We start from the raw sequence: 17,576 nt of genomic DNA on the forward strand, positions 1-17,576 counted from the left end.
GCTCTAGCCAGAACTTCCAACACTATGTTGAATAAGAGTGGTGAGAGAGGGCATCCTTGTCTTGTGCCAGTTTTCAAAGGGAATGCTTCCAGTTTTTGTCCATTCAGTATGATATTAGCTGTGGGTTTGTCATAAATAGCTCTTATTATTTTGAGATATGTCCCATCAATACCTAGTTTATTGAGAGTTTTTAGCATGAAGGGTTGTTGAATTTTGTTGAAGGCCCTTTCTGCATGTATTGAGATAATCATGTGGTTTTTGTTGTTGGTTCTGTTTATGTGATGGATTATGTTTATTGATTTGCATATGTTGCACCAGCCTTGCATTCCAGGGATGAAGCCAACTTGATCATGGCGAATAAGCTTTTTGATGTGCTGCTCAATTCGGTTTGCCAATATTTTATTGAGGATTTTCGCATCGATGTTCATCAGGGATATTAGTCTAAAATTCTCGTTTTTTTGTTGTGTCTCTGCCAGGTTTTTGTATCAGGATGATACTGGCCTCATAAAATGAGTTAGGAAGGATTCCCTCTTTTTCTAGTGATTGCAATAGTTTCAGAAGGAATGGTACCAGCTCCTTTTTATACATATGGTAGAATTTGGCTGTGAATCCATCTGGTTCTGGACTTTTTTTGGTTGGTAGGCTATTAATTATTGCCTCAATTTCAGAACCAGTTACTGGTCTATTCAGAGATTCAACTTCTTCCTGGTTTAGTCTTGGGAGGGTGGATGTGTCCAGTAGTTTATCCATTTCTTCTAGATTTTCTAGTTTATTTGCATAACGGTGTTTATAGTATTCTCTGATGGTAGTTTGTATTTCTGTGGGGTCAGTGGTGATATCCCCTTTATCATTTTTTATTGCATCTATTTGATTCTTCTCTCTTTTTTTCTTTATTAGTCTTGCTAGTAGTCTATCATTTTTGTTGACCTTTTCAAAAAACTACCTCCTGGATTCATTGATGTTTTGAAGGGTTTTTTGTGTCTCTATCTCCTTCAGTTCTGCTCTGATCTTAGTTATTTCTTGCCTTCTGCTAGCTTTTGAATTTGTTTGCTCTTGCTTCTCTAGTTTTTTGCATTGTGATGTTAGGTTGTTGATTTTAGATCTTTCCTGCTTTCTCTTGTGGGCATTTAGTGCTATAAATTTCTCTCTACACACTCCTTTAAATGTGTCCCAGAGATTCTGGTACATTGTGTCTTTGTTCTCATTGGTTTCAAAGAACATCTTTATTTTTGCCTTCATTTCGTTATTTATCCAGTAGTCATTCAGGAGCAGGTTGTTCAATTTGCATGTAGTTGTGCGGTTTTCAGTGAGTTTCTTAATCCTGAGTTCTAATTTGATTGTACTGTGGTCTGAGAGACAGTTTGTTGTGATTTCTGTTCTTTTATATTTGCTGAGGAATGCTTTACTTCCAATTATGTGGTCAATTTTAGATTAAGTGTGATGTGTTGCTGAGAAGAATGTATATTCTGTTGATTTGTGGTGGAGAGTTTTGTAGGTGTCTATTAGATCTGCTTGGTGCAGAACTGAGTTCAAGTCCTGGATATCCTTGTTAACCTTCTGTCTCGTTGATCTGTCTAATATTGACAGTGGGGTGTTAAAGTCTTCCATTATTATTGTGTGGGAGTCTAAGTCTCTTTGTACGTCTTTAAGGACTTGTTTTATGAAGCTAGGTCCTCCTGAATTGTGTGCATATATATTTAGGATAGTTAGCTCTCCTTGTTGCATTGATCCCTTTACCATTATGTAATGGCCTTCTTTGTCTTTTTTGGTCTTTGTTGGCTTAAAGTAGTAGGCTTAAAGTCTCTGTTTTATCAGAGACTAGGATTGCAACCCTTGCTTTTTTTGCTTTCCATTTGCTTGGTAGATCTTCCTCCATCCCTTTGTTTTGAGCCTATGTGTGTCTTTGCACGTGAGATTGGTCTCCTGAATACAGCACACTGATCGGTCTTGACTCTTTATCCCATTTTCCAGTCTGTGTCTTTTAATTGGGGCATTTAGCCCATTTACACTTAAGATTAATATTGTTATGTGTGAATTTGGTCCTGTCATTATGATGCTAGCTGGTTATTTTGCTTGTTATTTGATGCAGTTTCTTCCTAGCATTGATGGTCTTTACAATTTGGCATATTTTTGCAGTGGCTGGTACTGGTTGTTCCTTTCCATGTTTAGTACTTCCTTCAGGAGCTCTTGTAAGACAGGCCTGGTGATGACAAAATTTCTCAGCATTTGCTTTTCTGTAAAGGATTTTATTTCTCCTTCACTTGTGAAGCTTAGTTTGGCTGGATATGAAATTCTGGGTTGAAAATTCTTTGCTTTAAGAATGTTGAATATTGGCCCCCACTCTCTTCTGGCTTGTAGGCTTTCTGCTGAGAGATCTGCTGTTAGTCTGATGGGCTTCCCTTTGTGGGTAACCCGACCTTTCTATCTGGCTGCCCTTAACATTTTTTCCTTCATTTCAACCTTGGTGAATCTGACAATTATGTGTCTTGGGGTTGCTCTTCTCAAGGAGTATCTTTGTGGTGTTTTCTGTATTTCCTGAATTTGAATATTGGCCTGCCTTGCTAGGTTGGAGAAATTCTCCTGGATAATATCCTGAAGGTTTCCTAACTTGGATCCATTCACCTATCACTTTCAGGAACACAAATCAAAGTGGTCTTTTCACATAGTCCCATATTTCTTGGAGGCTTTGTTCATTTCTTTTCACTCTTTTTTCTCTAATCTTGTCTTCTTGCTTGATTTCATTAATTTGATCTTCAATCACTGATATCCTTTCTTCCACTTGATCGAATTGGCTATTGAAGCTTGTGCATGTGTCATGAAGTTCTCATGGTATGGTTTTCAGCTCCATCAGGTCATTTAAGATCTTCTCTACACTATTTATTCTAGTTAGCCATTCATCTAATCTTTTTTCAAGGTTTTTAGCTTCCTTGCAATGGGTTAGAACATGCTTCTTTAGCTCAGAGAAGTTTATTACTGACCTTCTCATGCCTACTTCTGTCAACTTGTGAGACTCGTTCTCTGTCCAGTTTTGCTCTGTTGCTGGTGAGGAGCTGCGATCCTTTGGAGGAGAAGAGGTTCTCTGGTTTCTCCCCATCTTTGTGGTTTTATTTACCTTTGGTCTTTGATGTTGGTGACCGACAGATGGGGATTTGGTGTGGACGTGCTTTTTGTTGATGTTGATGCTATTTCTTCTGTTTGTTAGTTTTCGTTCTAACTGTTGGGCCCTCAGCTGCAGGTCTGTTGGAGTTTGCTGGAGGTCCACTCCAGACCCTGTTTGCCTGGGTATCACTAGTGGAGGCTGCAGAACAGCAAATATTGCTGCCTGATCCTTCCTCTGGAAGCTTCATCCTAGAGGGGCCCCCTGCCTGTATGAGGTGTCTGTCAGGCCCTACTGGGAGGTGTCTCCCAGTCAGGCTACATGGGTGTCAGGGACCCACTTGAGGAAGCAGTCTGCCCATTCTCAGAGCTTGAACTCCATGCTGAGAGAACTACTGCTCTCTTTAGAGCTGTCAGACAGGGACATTTAGGTCTGCTGAAGCTGTCTGCTGCCTTTTGTTCTGATATGCCCTGCCCACAGAAGTGGAATCTGGAGAGGCAGTAGGCCTTGCTGATTTGCAGTGGGCTCCACCCAGTTCAAGTTTCCTGGCCTCTTTGTTTACACTGTGAGCACAAAACCACCTACTCCAGCCTCTGCAATGGCAGACGTCCCTCACCCTGCTAAGCTGTAGCGTTGCAGGTTGATCTCAGACTGCTGCTCTAGCAGTGAGCAAGGCTCCATGGGCATGGGACCCACCGAGCCAGGTATGGGAGGGAATTTGCTGGTCTACTGGTTGCAAAGGCAATGGGAAAAGTGCAGTATTTGGGCAGGAGTGTACCGTTCCTCCAGGTACAGACTGTCACAGCTTCCCTTGGCTAGGAAAGGGAAATCCCCTGACCCCTTGCACTTCCCCAGTGAGGCGACACCCTGTCCTGCTTTGGTTCGCCCTCCCTGGGCTGCACACACTGTCCAACCAGTCCCAATGAGATGAACAAGGTACCTCAGTTGGAAATGAAGAAATCACTTGTCTTCTGCATTGATCTCGCTGGGAGCTGCAGTCTGGAGCTGTTCCTATTTGGCCATCTTGGAAGCCTCCCGGCATCTTCACCTTTTCTACCACTAGCACAGATCATGCAGTTTTCAATAACCAGCTTGAAATTATAGTGCTCTGCATCATTGCGTGTTTTTTGGTCCATCATAGTGATGTTTGTTCACTTCTCTGAAGGTGTGTTCAAAACTTTGCATGAGTCTCTTTTTGTGCTTCCCCATCCTGCCACATGACACTTGGTGTGAAGTTTTACATCCTGTCCTGTTTGTGGTAGATGAAGTTTCCTACAGCTTTGCTCATGGTTGCTTTAACTTCCAGCTGGAAAACAGACAGGAAATGGAGTTTTAGGCAGGTATGACAGTAACAAAAAGCAATATAGCCCTGATTGAAATATATACTTGCTTCAGAAGCATGGTACTGCTACCAAAACAGAGATACAGACCAATGGAACAGAACAGAGCCCTCAGAAATAATGCCGCATATCTACAACTATCTGATCTTTGACAAACCTGACAAAAACAAGCAATGGGGAAAGGATTCCCTGTTTAATAAATGGTGCTGGGAAAACTGGCCAGCCATATGCAGAAAGCTGAAACTGGATCCCTTCCTTACACCTTATACAAAAATTAATTCAAGATGGATTAAAGACTTACATGTTAGACCTAAAACCATAAAATCCCTAGAAGAAAACCTAGGCAATACCATTCAGGACATAGGCATGGGCAAGGACTTCATGTCTAAAACACCGAAAGCAATGACAACAAAAGCCAAAATTGACAAATGGGATCTAATTAAACTAAAGAGCTTCTGCACAGCAAAAGAAACCACCATCAGCATGAACAAGCAACCTACAGAATGGGAGAAAATTTTTGCAACCTAGTCATCTGACAAAGGGCTAATATCCAGAATCTACAATGAACTCAAACAAATTTACAAGCAAAAAACAAACAACCCCATGAAAAAGTGGGTGAAGGATATGAACAGACACTTCTCAAAAGAAGACATTTATGCAGCCAAAAAACACGTGAAAAAATGCTCATCATCACTGGCCATCAGAGAAATGCAAATCAAAACCACAGTGAGATACCATCTCACACCAGTTAGAATGGCCATCATTAAAAAGTCAGGAAACAACAGGTGCTGGAGAGGATGTGGAGAAATAGGAACACTTTTACACTGTTGGTGGGACTGTAAACTAGTTCAACCATTGTGGAAGTCAGTGTGGCGATTCCTCAGGGATCTAGAACTAGAAATACCATTTGACCCAGCCATCCCATTACTGGGTATATACCCAAAGGATTATAAATCATGCTGCTATAAAGACACATGCACACGTATGTTTATTGTGGCACTATTCACAATAGCAAAGACTTGGAACCAACCTAAATGTCCAACAATGATAGTCTGGATGAAGAAAATGTGGCACATATACACCATGGAATACTATGCAGCCATAAAAATGATGAGTTCATGTCCTTCGTAGGGACATGGATGAAGCTGGAAACCATCATTCTCAGCAAACTATCGCGAGGACAAAAAACCAAACACCGCATGTTCTCACTCATAGGTGGGAATTGAACAATGAGAACACATGGACACAGGAAGGGGAACATCACACACCGGGGACTGTTGTGGGATGGGGGGAGGGGGGAGGGATAGCATTAGGAGATATACCTAATGCTAAATGACGAGTTAATGGGTGCAGCACACCAACATGGCACATGTATACATATGTAACAAACCTGCAAGCTGTGCACATGTACCCTAAAACTTAAAGTATAATAAAAAAAGGCAATATGGTCAAGGGTTATGGGAATGAAACGGATCATCCACAGAGGAATATTAAATTGAGCTTAATGATTCATTATGTTTAAAGCTTTCGAATTGCAGACTTGACATGTATCCCACAGCCAGTCTATAAAATTTAACTGTTAGCAAAGTGATTTTTTTAAGCTCCAACTTGATTTGCTGTCATTCTTTAATTGTTCAGGTTAAGTTTATTCGAGCTTCTACAATTTTCCATAATCTGTCTGGATAATAGTATTTTGAATTTAAATAGTACTTCTCTTCCCTAAGAGTTCAAAGCACTTTTAACGTAATGTATCTCTCTAATATATATCTCCTTCTTATCCTTTGGAATTAGGGAATGTCAGGAAATTTCTTAAAGCTCAAGAAAGAAAAAGATTAGAGACCCACCATCACAGGGTAGAGTGGGAAGGGACCCCTCCTCCTAACTCCTTGCCATTCACTTCCTACTTTAGACTGGATTGTCTCAGTCTCAGTTGGACACTATGTTATGGGCCTTAAAAATCTTATAATATTTGTATTTTTAGTAGAGACGGGCATGGTGATGCATACCTGTAATCCCAGCTAGTTGGGAAGCTGAGGCAGGAGAATTGCTCAAACCTGGGAGGTGGAGGTTGCAGTGAGCTGCGAGTGTGCCACTACACTCCACCATGGGCGACAGACTGAGCTCCGTCTAAAAAAAAAAAAAATCTCATAATATTTCATGGCAAGAGTACTATGTGGGATGATAGTTTAGTAAGCTATATTAAAATCAAAGGAAAAAATCAACAACTACAGGAACAACACTAATGAAAGCATCTATGACTTACCAGGCACCTGTTAGTGTCAGACACTGGCTCTAATTATTACAATGCAAGGTAGGTGTTATTATTTCCATGTAGAGATAAGGAAGATGAAGTTTAGACAGGGCAATTAACTTGTCCTAGTTCACACAGCTAATAAATGGCAAAGTGGTGTTCTAACCAGTTTCATATCAGGCAAAACCCTTACTGTTTCCATTATGAAGCACTGACTCCTAAAGTAGTAGCTCTTTACATTTTTTTTTTTTAATTACAGAGCCTTTTGAGAATCTGATGAAGTATAGATATACATGTGCATGTAAATATTTACATACAGTTTTGTGAGATTCACAGACTTCCTGATGCCCACCCATGGCTGTGAATTAGCTCATGGATCTCATGTGAACGACCCTGGCTCTGAAGGTATCACTGAATTATATCACAGTGTGTGGTTAAGAATATGAGCTCTGGGCTCAGATACCAATCCTGCTACTTACTGGATGATAAACCTTATTACATTGACTTGACCTCTCTGTGTCTTAGTTTCCTCACATGTGAAATGGGGCTGATAACAATGATACTTAAGAAGATTAAATGAATTAATATATATGAAGTACTTAGAATACTTCTATTTTAAAGTTTTATTAAGTGTTGGCAAATATATATAGGTATACAGTACATATGGTTCATTAGATTATTATTATTATTATTATACTTTAAGTTTTAGGGTACATGTGCACATTGATATTATTTTCTTTATCATCTTCACCATTGGAAATAGTCAAAAACAAATTCTGAAACCAAAAGTTTTTTTTTTTTTTTTTTAGACAGAATCTCTGTCGCCCAGGCTGGAGTACAGTGGTGTGGTCTTTGCTCACTGCAACCTCTGCCTCCTGGGTTCAAGCGACTCTCCTGCCTCAGCCTCCTGAGTAGCTAGGATTACAGATGTGTGCTACCATGCCTGGCTAACTTTTGTATTTGTAGTAGAGATGGGGTTTCACCATTTTGGCCATGCTGATCTTGAACTCCTGATCTCAAGTGACCCACCCTCCTCAGGCTCCCAAAGTACTGGGATTACAGGTGTGAGCCACCGCTCCCAGCCATGAAACCAAAAGTTGAAAGATTTATAGAGGACTATGACCATTCAGTTGGATTTGTATGACTGGAAGATCCAGTTAGTGAGTAATTTATACATCCCTGATTTAATGGCTTTGTCAGTTTTTCACTTAAAGGTTTTGCTCTGTAGATCTGACATGAATTTATGAGAGCCACCAGATAGAGTCGATGCTTTCATATTTTTGCTGTAGACACATAGGACATATTTTCTTCTTAAAAAGCCAATGTTCCTTTTAGAAAGACAAATGGTAACATTAAAAATGATTGGAAATTAAGTTATGATTACTTTTTCCTTTTTACATGATGTGAAACATTATTTAAGCCAATATAGAATTCTACTTTCTCATGAGCAATACTGAAGAGCTATGAAAACATGTCTGATCTCCAGGAATTAGAAGGAGAAGCATGGTAGTAGGGAAAGAGAAGGGAAAAAAAATTTTCCTGGCTTCTGTGATCCACATATGGAGACCTTTCAGTTTCAGGTATGACATTAGTAATATACAATGAAACACAAAGGATGTGGGATTTTTCTTTCTCTGCTGTGCTGCTGAAGATTTGGGTGTTTTATTACTGGAAAATATAACCCTATTTTGTCTGTGGTGTGGTTACTTGTTTCACAAGTGAGATCATTTCCTTAGGGGTTAGAGGTCTGCTACATAAATGTAAATGTGAAGTTGTGAGACTGAGAATCTAAAAAATTAAATTGCTCTACTTTGACAACTTTTTCACTTTCAAGTAGGAGTTTATTTAAAAGCCGAGAATTCAAGTCTGTATCAATTGGTTTTGAAATATCATCTTCAAATTTATTATAGTAGAGAAAGGATAGACATTTGATGCATTCTTTATTGAGACTGGTAATCATTGAGGAAAAACTGAAGTTAGATTCTTAACTCACAACATTCAACCATAAAAGCACTAAATGAAGATATGGATGAATATTTATACAAATGTAGAAATGAGAAAAGTACTTCTAAATGTGATATTAAAAGCAGAAATTATAAAGGAAAAGATTGATAGATTTGATTATAAAAAGTTAAAACTTCTGTATCTTAAAATATCAAACATTAAAATCAAATTGAAGCTATTTTCAATATGTGTGACATAAATGGATATTTTTACAAAGCAGTAAGAAAAGATGAACACCTGAAAAGAAAATGAATGGAGGATTTGAAATAATTTACAAAAGAAGAAATTAAAATGGCTGCTATGTGCCTGTTCTATAAAAGAATGCTTAAACATGTAGCACAAGCTTATCAGTAATGAAAATGCAATTTAAAACACTTAGGTACTATTTTTGCCTTTCGAATTGCTAAGAAAAAAAACCAAAAAGAAGGACACTTTCTGTTGTTGGAAACTCTCATGTGCTGATGGTATTTCAGACTGCTATTGTCTTTCTGGAAGGCGATACATATAAAGGGCTATTAAATTTTATAGAGTCTTTGACCCAACAAGTTATACCTATGAACTAAGAAAAATTGTGGACATGCGAAAGAATTAAGCTATAAGAAGTTTCATTGTATTATTGTTCATAATGAGAAAAAAGTTGAAAATAATCAAAATGCCCCCAAACAAGGACTTAGTTAAGAGTATTAGTTTCCTATGGCTGCCGTTGTTAATCACCACAAACTTAGTGGCTTAAAAAACACAAATTTATTATTTTACAGTTCAGTAGGTCAGGAATCTGACATGGGTGTCACTGGGCTAAAATGAAGGACTTGGCAAGGCTGTGTTCCTTCCTAGGGGCTCTGGGGAGAGTCCATTTCCTTGCCCTTTCCAGATCCCAGAGGCTATACGCATTCCTTGGCTTGGAGACAATGCAGTGCATGCATCTGCAGAAGGAGTTTTCTTTTTGAAAGGCTCTGCCCTTGCCACCCATATTGACTCCAGACTGACAACTAGAGTCAAATCTCAGCATAACCTGAGTAGAGAACTATGGTTTTTGCTCTGGGAGAAACTAGCTTATATGCCAAAGGAATCACAGGACCTGATGGGTTTGTACCAGCCCAAACTGAGAGAACACATGTGCAATTGCGTCGTGAAGGTGCTAGCCTTGAGACCAAGGTGCTCCAACCTCCCTCAGCCACTCATTCCTGTGGTCATACCCCAGACCTTGATATCTCCAGCATTTGCACCCCCTCCTTCATCTCGCTTTCATGGATCCTTCTATATTACTGTCCCTATTTCCAGCTCACTCTCTTTCGTAGCCTCAACTACTGATCCTTTGATCCCACCGGGACACCCAAACCATTGCTCATACCTCCCTTTCACTCTTTCCCACTCTCTCCTCTCTTCTTTATTTACACAACTTAAAACTCCACTGTCCAATGTATGAATAGAGAAACTCATAAAGTGGGTATCATTCAGGCTTTCCTTGCCATTCTGGTGCTGACACAGTGAGCTATGGCCAAAGTGGCCATGTAGTAGGGCTGGAGGCTTCGAGAGAGGGATTGATCTATTGAAATGATATTTACACAGCCTGTCCTCAGACCAAGGTGCCTGGTGGTAGGGGCTCCTCATCACCAAGGCAATCCAGCTACCACCACTGCTGAGTGCCCCCTTGCCAGCAGCAGAGACTCATGCTCAGCTCTTAGTATGGCACCATTTCAATTACACCCTGACAGGGGCAACAATTATTTTTTTTCTAAAATTAAAAATTGTATGTATATATATTAGAGATGGGGTCTTGCTCTGTAGCTCAGGCTGAGTTCCAGTGGTATGATGATAGCTCACTGCAGCCTCCAACTCCTGGGCTCCAGCGATCCTCCCACCTCAGCCTCCCGAGTAGCTGGTACTACAGGCACCTGTCACTGTGCCCAGCTAATTTTTTAAAAATTTATTTTTTGTAGAGATGGAGTCTTGCTATGTTGCCCTGTCTGGTCTCTAACTCCTGGCCACAAGTGATCCTCCTGCCTCGGCCTCCCAAAGGGCAAAGATTACAGGCGTGAGCCACCACACCAGGCCTCATTTCTTGTAATTGATTTCTACTCCAGATGTGGGTTTACCTTCCTTGCTAGCAGTGCATCTAGGAACACATTGATTGACCCATTGACATGATGTTTACACAACATAGCTTCAGACCAAGGGACATATTTTATCCCAGAGGAAGTGAAACCAGGGATAATGACCATTGGGTCTCATGTAATCCATTATCCGAAAAAATAGCCAACCTAATGGAAGGGCAGAGTAGCCTAACAGAGGCTTAGGAAAGGTGGCAGTTGAGAAAAAACTGGTGGTTTGAGATGTTGAAGCAATGGCCAATACTATGGGGCTGTGTCTCCTGAAACCAGATTATGCAAATCTACAGGGGCAAAGGAGCTGGAATGGTCCCTCTTACAAAGATTCCCTGTGCCTCTTTTGTACAATTTGTCCTTTTCATCTCTGTAGTGTTAGGTTCTGATGGGTACAGAGGCCTCGGTTCAGGATCAGGGAGGGTGGGGAACCGCTTCTTCCCAGGACAAAGTAAGACAGTAAGAGCTCCATCCAACTGGAAGATGGGACTAATATGGCCAATTTGGGCCCCTCATGTCAGTGGACCAGAAAGCAAAGAACAGACTTATTATACTGGGATGGGGTGATTATAATTGACCCTGTTTAACAAAAGGAAAGCAGAGGATAGCTAGGGGTGTTGTCACACACTGTGAACAGGGAGGAGTATATATGGAACCCAGAGGCTTCACTGGGTATCGCCTGGACTTTCTGTGCCCAAGGACAATGGTAAATGAGCAGTTGCAGCTATCATGACCTGATAAAGGCAAGGCAATGAAGTGCTTGGGCTCCCTGGGGATGAAAGTGTGGGCGATTATACCGGGAGAGAAACCAAGAGCAGTCAAATTCCTGGCCAAAGTTGAGAAAATTCTGCAATGAGAGGCAGAGAAAGGAGATGACATATTTCAATGTGGGAATAACTGTGGTAGAAGAGACCGTAGCTTTTTTTCATTAACTCTCTTGCCTTAAGCTTTTTTAGAAATTGTGGCTGGCCACCAACTTGGAGGGGACGCTGACTCCACCCTCAACCTAACCTCTGTGGGGAAGAAGTGAGGACAGGGCTATTATGAAAATGGAGATGTCATATTTTACTATGCAGGCCAGTCGTAATGGGACAGCACTAATGAATCTATATCCCACATCTTTAAGTATACACCAGATGATCTCTGCCTCATCTGTTCTTAGGCCACTTAATCCTTGGGCTGCATAGGCTACAACCAACTTCACATAGACACCACCCAATGTCACCTTAGCTTATGCCCTAACAACGTATGTCTCATATTCCACCTCTTTTCCTCATGGCCACTGGAGTGTCAGATGCCAAAGGTCTTCCTAGCGCCCACACATAATTCAGAAGTGGAGATGGGACAGTAAATGCCCTTCAGGGTAAAAGCTGACCAATGAGAGACAGAAGCTAGTGTAAACCTTCCCCTTTGCCTGCCTAGGTGGACTAGACTGAGACAGGGCAGTTCGGTTCAGAGGGTGGTTCCATGAGTTCAGGCATCCGCTGCACCTCATACCAGAGGCAGCCATCATGGCAGTGCACCCTCTAGAGACTTCTTCCCTGCCTCTCTCCTTCTTTGTCCTGCTTCTCTGCTATCATAGTGCATAATAAAATAGTAGCATCTCAGCTTGTTCTTCAGGCTTTGCTTTTCAGAAACAATTGCTAAAAAAAGCAGGTTATATAATATTCTCATTTTGTTTATATTATGTACATGCACATACACATTTAAACACACAGGAGGAAGAATACTGGAACATATTTATTTTCTTTTTAAAAAAATCTATTTTATTTTAAATTCTGGGATATGTGTGCAACGTGCAGGACGTGCGGGTTTGTTACATAGGTAAAAGTGTGCTATGGTGGTTTGCTGCACCTATCAACCCATCACCTAGGTACTAAGCCCAGCATGCATTAGCTACTTATCCTGATGCTTTCCCTCCCCTCGCCCCCGCTGACAGGCCCCAGTGTGTTTTTTTCCCTTCCCTGTGTCCACGCCAGAACATATTTTAATACCAAATGTTAACAAGAGTTATCCCTGGTGATTATGGGTGATTGTTTGTTTTCTTCCTTTTATTTAATTATAGTTCTATAGCATTAACATTGTACAATGAATGTGTTAAAGGACAAAAATTGTTAATAAAATAATAGAACTTTATTTTTAAGAAATATTAATGATGAAATTTTTTCCTACATATGATCTACTATATGCTTTACTTTGCCATTTTTTTAGAGTATTGATACCCCTAAAGATAGGTGACAGTAGCAGTTATAATATTTACATGTTGTTTCAGATGTGAAGATTTCTTTTAATGATTGAAACTTTTTTCTAGTTAGTAGAAATTTCTATATTTTGACTTTTTATATCTGAAACATGATTTCACGTAAGATAGTTAATCGAACACTATATCTGTTAAATCAAGGTTTACAATTGAAATAATATATATATAATTCATGTAATTTCACATTCATTTATTCTCATATTTGTTAATAACTTTTTGTGTTAGACTGTGTTTTGAGCATTGAAAATGCAAAGAATTAAGACATGTTCTCTGTACTCAAGAACTCACCATTGAGAGGGGAAGTTCTCCTAATGTTATTTATCTTCTCTCACAGTTCTCCATCCATCCATCCATCCATCCATCCATCCATCCATCCATCCATCCATCTACTCACTCACTCAGTCTTTAATGAGGGTCTATTTTGTTCCAAACTGCAAAAGGCATGAAAAGTAGATGTTGCCTTATCACAATGAATCTTGGGCACTTGAAGCTGATGTGGAATAATTTTCCTAACATATGGAATTGGTATAGAGTATGATTTCAGTAAGTGTATTCACTCAGCATGTGTTTGCTCAGGTGCTTCTTATGTGCTGGTATGGTGCTGGATGAATAGATAAATCTGGGCCTAAGGACCTGGATTATATACAGGACCTGGGAACTATACCTAGCTCAGTGTTTCAGGAGCCTACGTGTGGAAGAAGTAAGAGATGAGGTTAGAGAGAGAGGAACATTATGGAGAACTTTCAGCACCATGGTAAGTAAGGTAGATAGACTCTCACAGGACAATGGGGAGCCAGTGAAGAGTTTGAAGCAGGCACAGGATTCTGTCTTCGTTAGGGAGACCACTCTGACACCAATGTGGAGGCAGTGGCAGCTCTGGAATGTCTGTATCTAGGAGGTTTAAGGAGCAGCAGTCTGTTGGAAGGGGGAATTTGGAAATTATCTTGAAGCAGTGTTTTCATAGCAATACCCAATTTTAACCTAGAGTGAATGCTTACTAAGGATGGAAGTGTTTAATGGGAGGGAATGACAGACACTCACATTAGCAGGGGGAGGCTGAAAGTTTCCAGTGAAGGAGGAGGAAGTGAGGCTAGAGTAGGGTGATTAGTTAGGAAATTATAGAACAGATCTGAATTAACAGAGGCTGTGGGGGTGGAAGGGAAGGAACAGATAAGAAGGGTTAAAATTAGTTTGTTCAGTGATAATGAGTTTCCACAAAGAGATAAGAGGAATATGGGGGCAGGGCCAGGAAAGAGTGGGCTGGATTGGAGTGTGGGGCTGGCAATGGGCTTCTCTACTTGTCTTGCCTCATGGTGCAGGAAGTAATTGGAAACAAAAGTGAGGCCAAGGGAGGCTTTTTTTTTTTTTTTTTTTCTGAGATGGAGTCTTGCTCTGTCGCCCAGGCTGGAGTGCAAGGGGAGGCTATTTTTAAGGTGAGATGAACAACAGTGTATTTGATGCTAGAGGGACTGATTCTGTAGAATGGGAAATTTGACTGAGGTAGGTTTACAAAAAGGAAGAATTGGTGGTGTAATGTTCTTAAGTAAGTGAGGGGGATGGGTCCTGTGCAAAGTGGAGGAGCGGGTCCTGGATGGGAGCGCTGAGTCTGTCTACAGTTATAGATGGGAAGTGGAGTGTGCAAGTGCAGACGTGGTAGGCGGGTGGATGTGGTGGAGGGAGTCTGCAAAAGTCCCATTCTGACAACTTCAATTTCCGCAGTGCATAGGGAGCCAGGTCATCAGCTCAAAGTAAGAATGCGGAGTGGATATTGCAGGTTTGTGCAGAGAGGAGAAAGTATGAAACAGTCATTTAGAAGAACAGAGAAAATGAAAGAACTAAGGAAATGTAATACTGATTGCCAGGGGGCATTCAAGACCCATTTGAGGTTCATGGTCATTAATTAAGATAAGGCCAAGGAGTTGTGTGATTTTTCTTAGATGCCTATGATGAGTTACAGGTGAAGAGTTTATTTTAACTAGGGTGGTAGTTTTGCTAAGCAAACACAACCAAGTGATAAAGGGACACTGGAGTTGAAAGTGTAGGCACAGCAGTGATTGAAAATAAGTGATTATGTACAAAAATTAGCTGGGCGTGGTGGCAGGCGCCTGTAATCCCAGCTACTTGGGAGGCTGAGGCAGGAGAATCACTTGAACCTGGAAGGTGGAGGTTGCCGTGAGCCAACATTGCGCCACTGCACTCCAGCCTGGGTGACAGAACAAGGCTCCATCTCTAAATAAATAAATAAATAAAGAAGAAAATAAGTGATTATGGAATTCAAGCTTGGTGAGTGGGGGGAAGTTAAGACATGAAAAGACCAAGGAAGTGTGAAAAGGTGGTAGGGTCAAAGAATTGGAGTTCCTGCAGAGTTGAAGGATTTGCACTACATGGTACTGGAGAGACGATTGAAATGAAGATTACGGAGATGCCCTTAATGCTGATGACAGGTCTAGGGAATGACCAAAGTGGGTGGAAGGGAATAGGAGATAAGTGAAACAGTGTGAAGGACAAGCTATTGAGGTGAAGGAGAAGAGTTTAAGGAATTGAAAGGCCAGGATGCTGCAAGGATATTGAAATCACCAATTATTAAGGCAAAAATAGTGATAGAAAAAGTAACAATAAGCTAAGGTTTAAATTATCAAGAAAGGAGAGGGTTCCTCAAAAAGCTAAGCATAGAATTACCATATGACCCAGCAATTTCACTCCTAGGAACATACCTAAAGAGACTGAAAGCCAGGACTAGAACAGACTCTTGTAAAGCATTATCCTCAATAACCAAAAGGTGGATATAACCCAAATGTCCTTCAACAGATGAGTGGATAAACAATGGAATATTACCCAGTCATAGGAAAGGATGAAGATTTGATCCATGCTACAATGTGATAAACCTTGAAGACATTGTGCTAAGTGAAATAAGCCAAATCAAAGGACAAATATTGTATGATTCTAGTTACTTAATATATCTAGAATAGGCAAATCTATGGAGACAGAAGGTAGATTAGAAATTATCAGGGGCTAGAGAGGGGAATGAGGAGTTGTTGCCTAATGATTACAGAGTTTCTGTTTAGGGTGATGAAAAAGTTTTAGAAATACATAGTAGTGATGGTTGCACAACATTGTGAATATGATTAATGCCACTGAATTATACAATTAAAAATGGTTAAAATGGCAAAGTTTGCTATCTACATTTACAACAATTTTTCAAATTAATAATGTAATATACCCCAAATCATTGAACTGTACATTTTAAATGGTAAATTCAATGGTATGGAAATTATATCTCAATAAAGTGGCTAATAAAAAAGAAATGAGGGGACTGTGCAAGTGATCACGAGAGGCGCAGAATAGTGAGAGGTAGTGAGTGGCCTCGTGGGGTGACATGAGATGCAGACCTTCCATTGGGCTGGGGAGCAGGGGTGGGCAGAATGGTCTAGCAGCTTCGTTACGTAGAAAACCCACCACATAGAAACCTCCAGTCCTAGACCACATCTAACTGACCAAATTGCAACCAGAAAGATGCGGTGGGAACCCCATAAAAGTCTGTTCTCATGACAAAGTTCATTCTAAGTCCACAGGTCAGAAAATCAAGCAAGTTGCAATTACCTTTCTCCCACCCACCCCACTTCAGGGAAATCCTGTTCCTACACATCCTTCACCAGATGCAGGGGGTAGGGCTGCCCCTGTCCTGCACCAACAGAATCAGACTCAGATATGACTCTGATGTTAGAATTATCAGAAAGAAAATTTAAGTAATAATGATTAATATATTAAAGTGTCCAGTGGAAAAGGGGGATAGCATGGATGAACATATAAGGGTATTGGCAGAGAGATGGAGACCATAAAAAGGGACCAAATGGAAATGCTGGAGATGAAAAACATAATGAAAGACTAATAACTTTGTTATTCTCAGTAGTAGACGTGACTGTGCTGAGGAAGTAGGGTACTTGAAGACAAGTCAGTAGAAATTGCCCCAACTGAAGCACAAAGGAAAAAAAGTGAAAACCAAGACAAAAAAAAAAAAAAAAAAAACTCAGAGCAGACTACCCAAGAGCTGTGGGACAATATCAAACTAATAGTCATGTAATTGGAATCCCAGTCAGAAAACAGGCAAGGAGACTGAAGAATATTTGAAGACATGATGAATAGAGTGAACATTTTATCCATAGTGAAGGAATGAAAGGCTTTGCACTCTTCTTTGTTAACCTGGGCCTACATTTGCAGTCTGATTCTTTGTTTCATTAATCTGATCTACTTGGACAAACTTACCTTTCTAATTCAAGTTTTAGAACATGATATATTCATTTATTCCATTTAAAATACCTATGAAGTATCTACTGTGGGCCGGAACTGGGAGTTACTTTCTGAATTGATTTTACGGTCTAAATGAAGACCAGAGTAGCTAGTCTCTAGTGCTGTGGTCAGGGAAAAGAGTAGGACTTTAGAAAGAAGATAGCCATGGCTCTAAATTCTGGCCCTGCTGTTTAATGTCTATGTCATATCTGAGCACAGCAGTACCTAGTTTATG

The 17,576-nt window shown here is 40.4% G+C and overlaps 1 protein-coding gene across 2 annotated transcripts in view; it reads left to right on the forward strand.

Annotated features, from left to right (window-relative positions):
- CDC20B (cell division cycle 20B) overlaps positions 1-17,576 on the forward strand; it is a 120,074-nt gene that overhangs the window by 75,483 nt on the left and 27,015 nt on the right. Inside the window, exon 14 of one of the 2 annotated variants that reach the window (XR_010116910.1) lies at positions 6,948-7,093. The exons of the other annotated variant lie outside the window; for it this stretch is intronic. The gene's annotated coding sequence lies outside the window, so the exon portion shown is untranslated. The remainder of the gene's footprint in view (positions 1-6,947; positions 7,094-17,576) is intronic. 2 annotated transcript variants of the gene reach the window in all.

The sequence above is a fragment of the Symphalangus syndactylus genome, chromosome 18 (assembly GCF_028878055.3).
Source record: "Symphalangus syndactylus isolate Jambi chromosome 18, NHGRI_mSymSyn1-v2.1_pri, whole genome shotgun sequence".
Lineage (NCBI taxonomy): Eukaryota > Metazoa > Chordata > Mammalia > Primates > Hylobatidae > Symphalangus > Symphalangus syndactylus.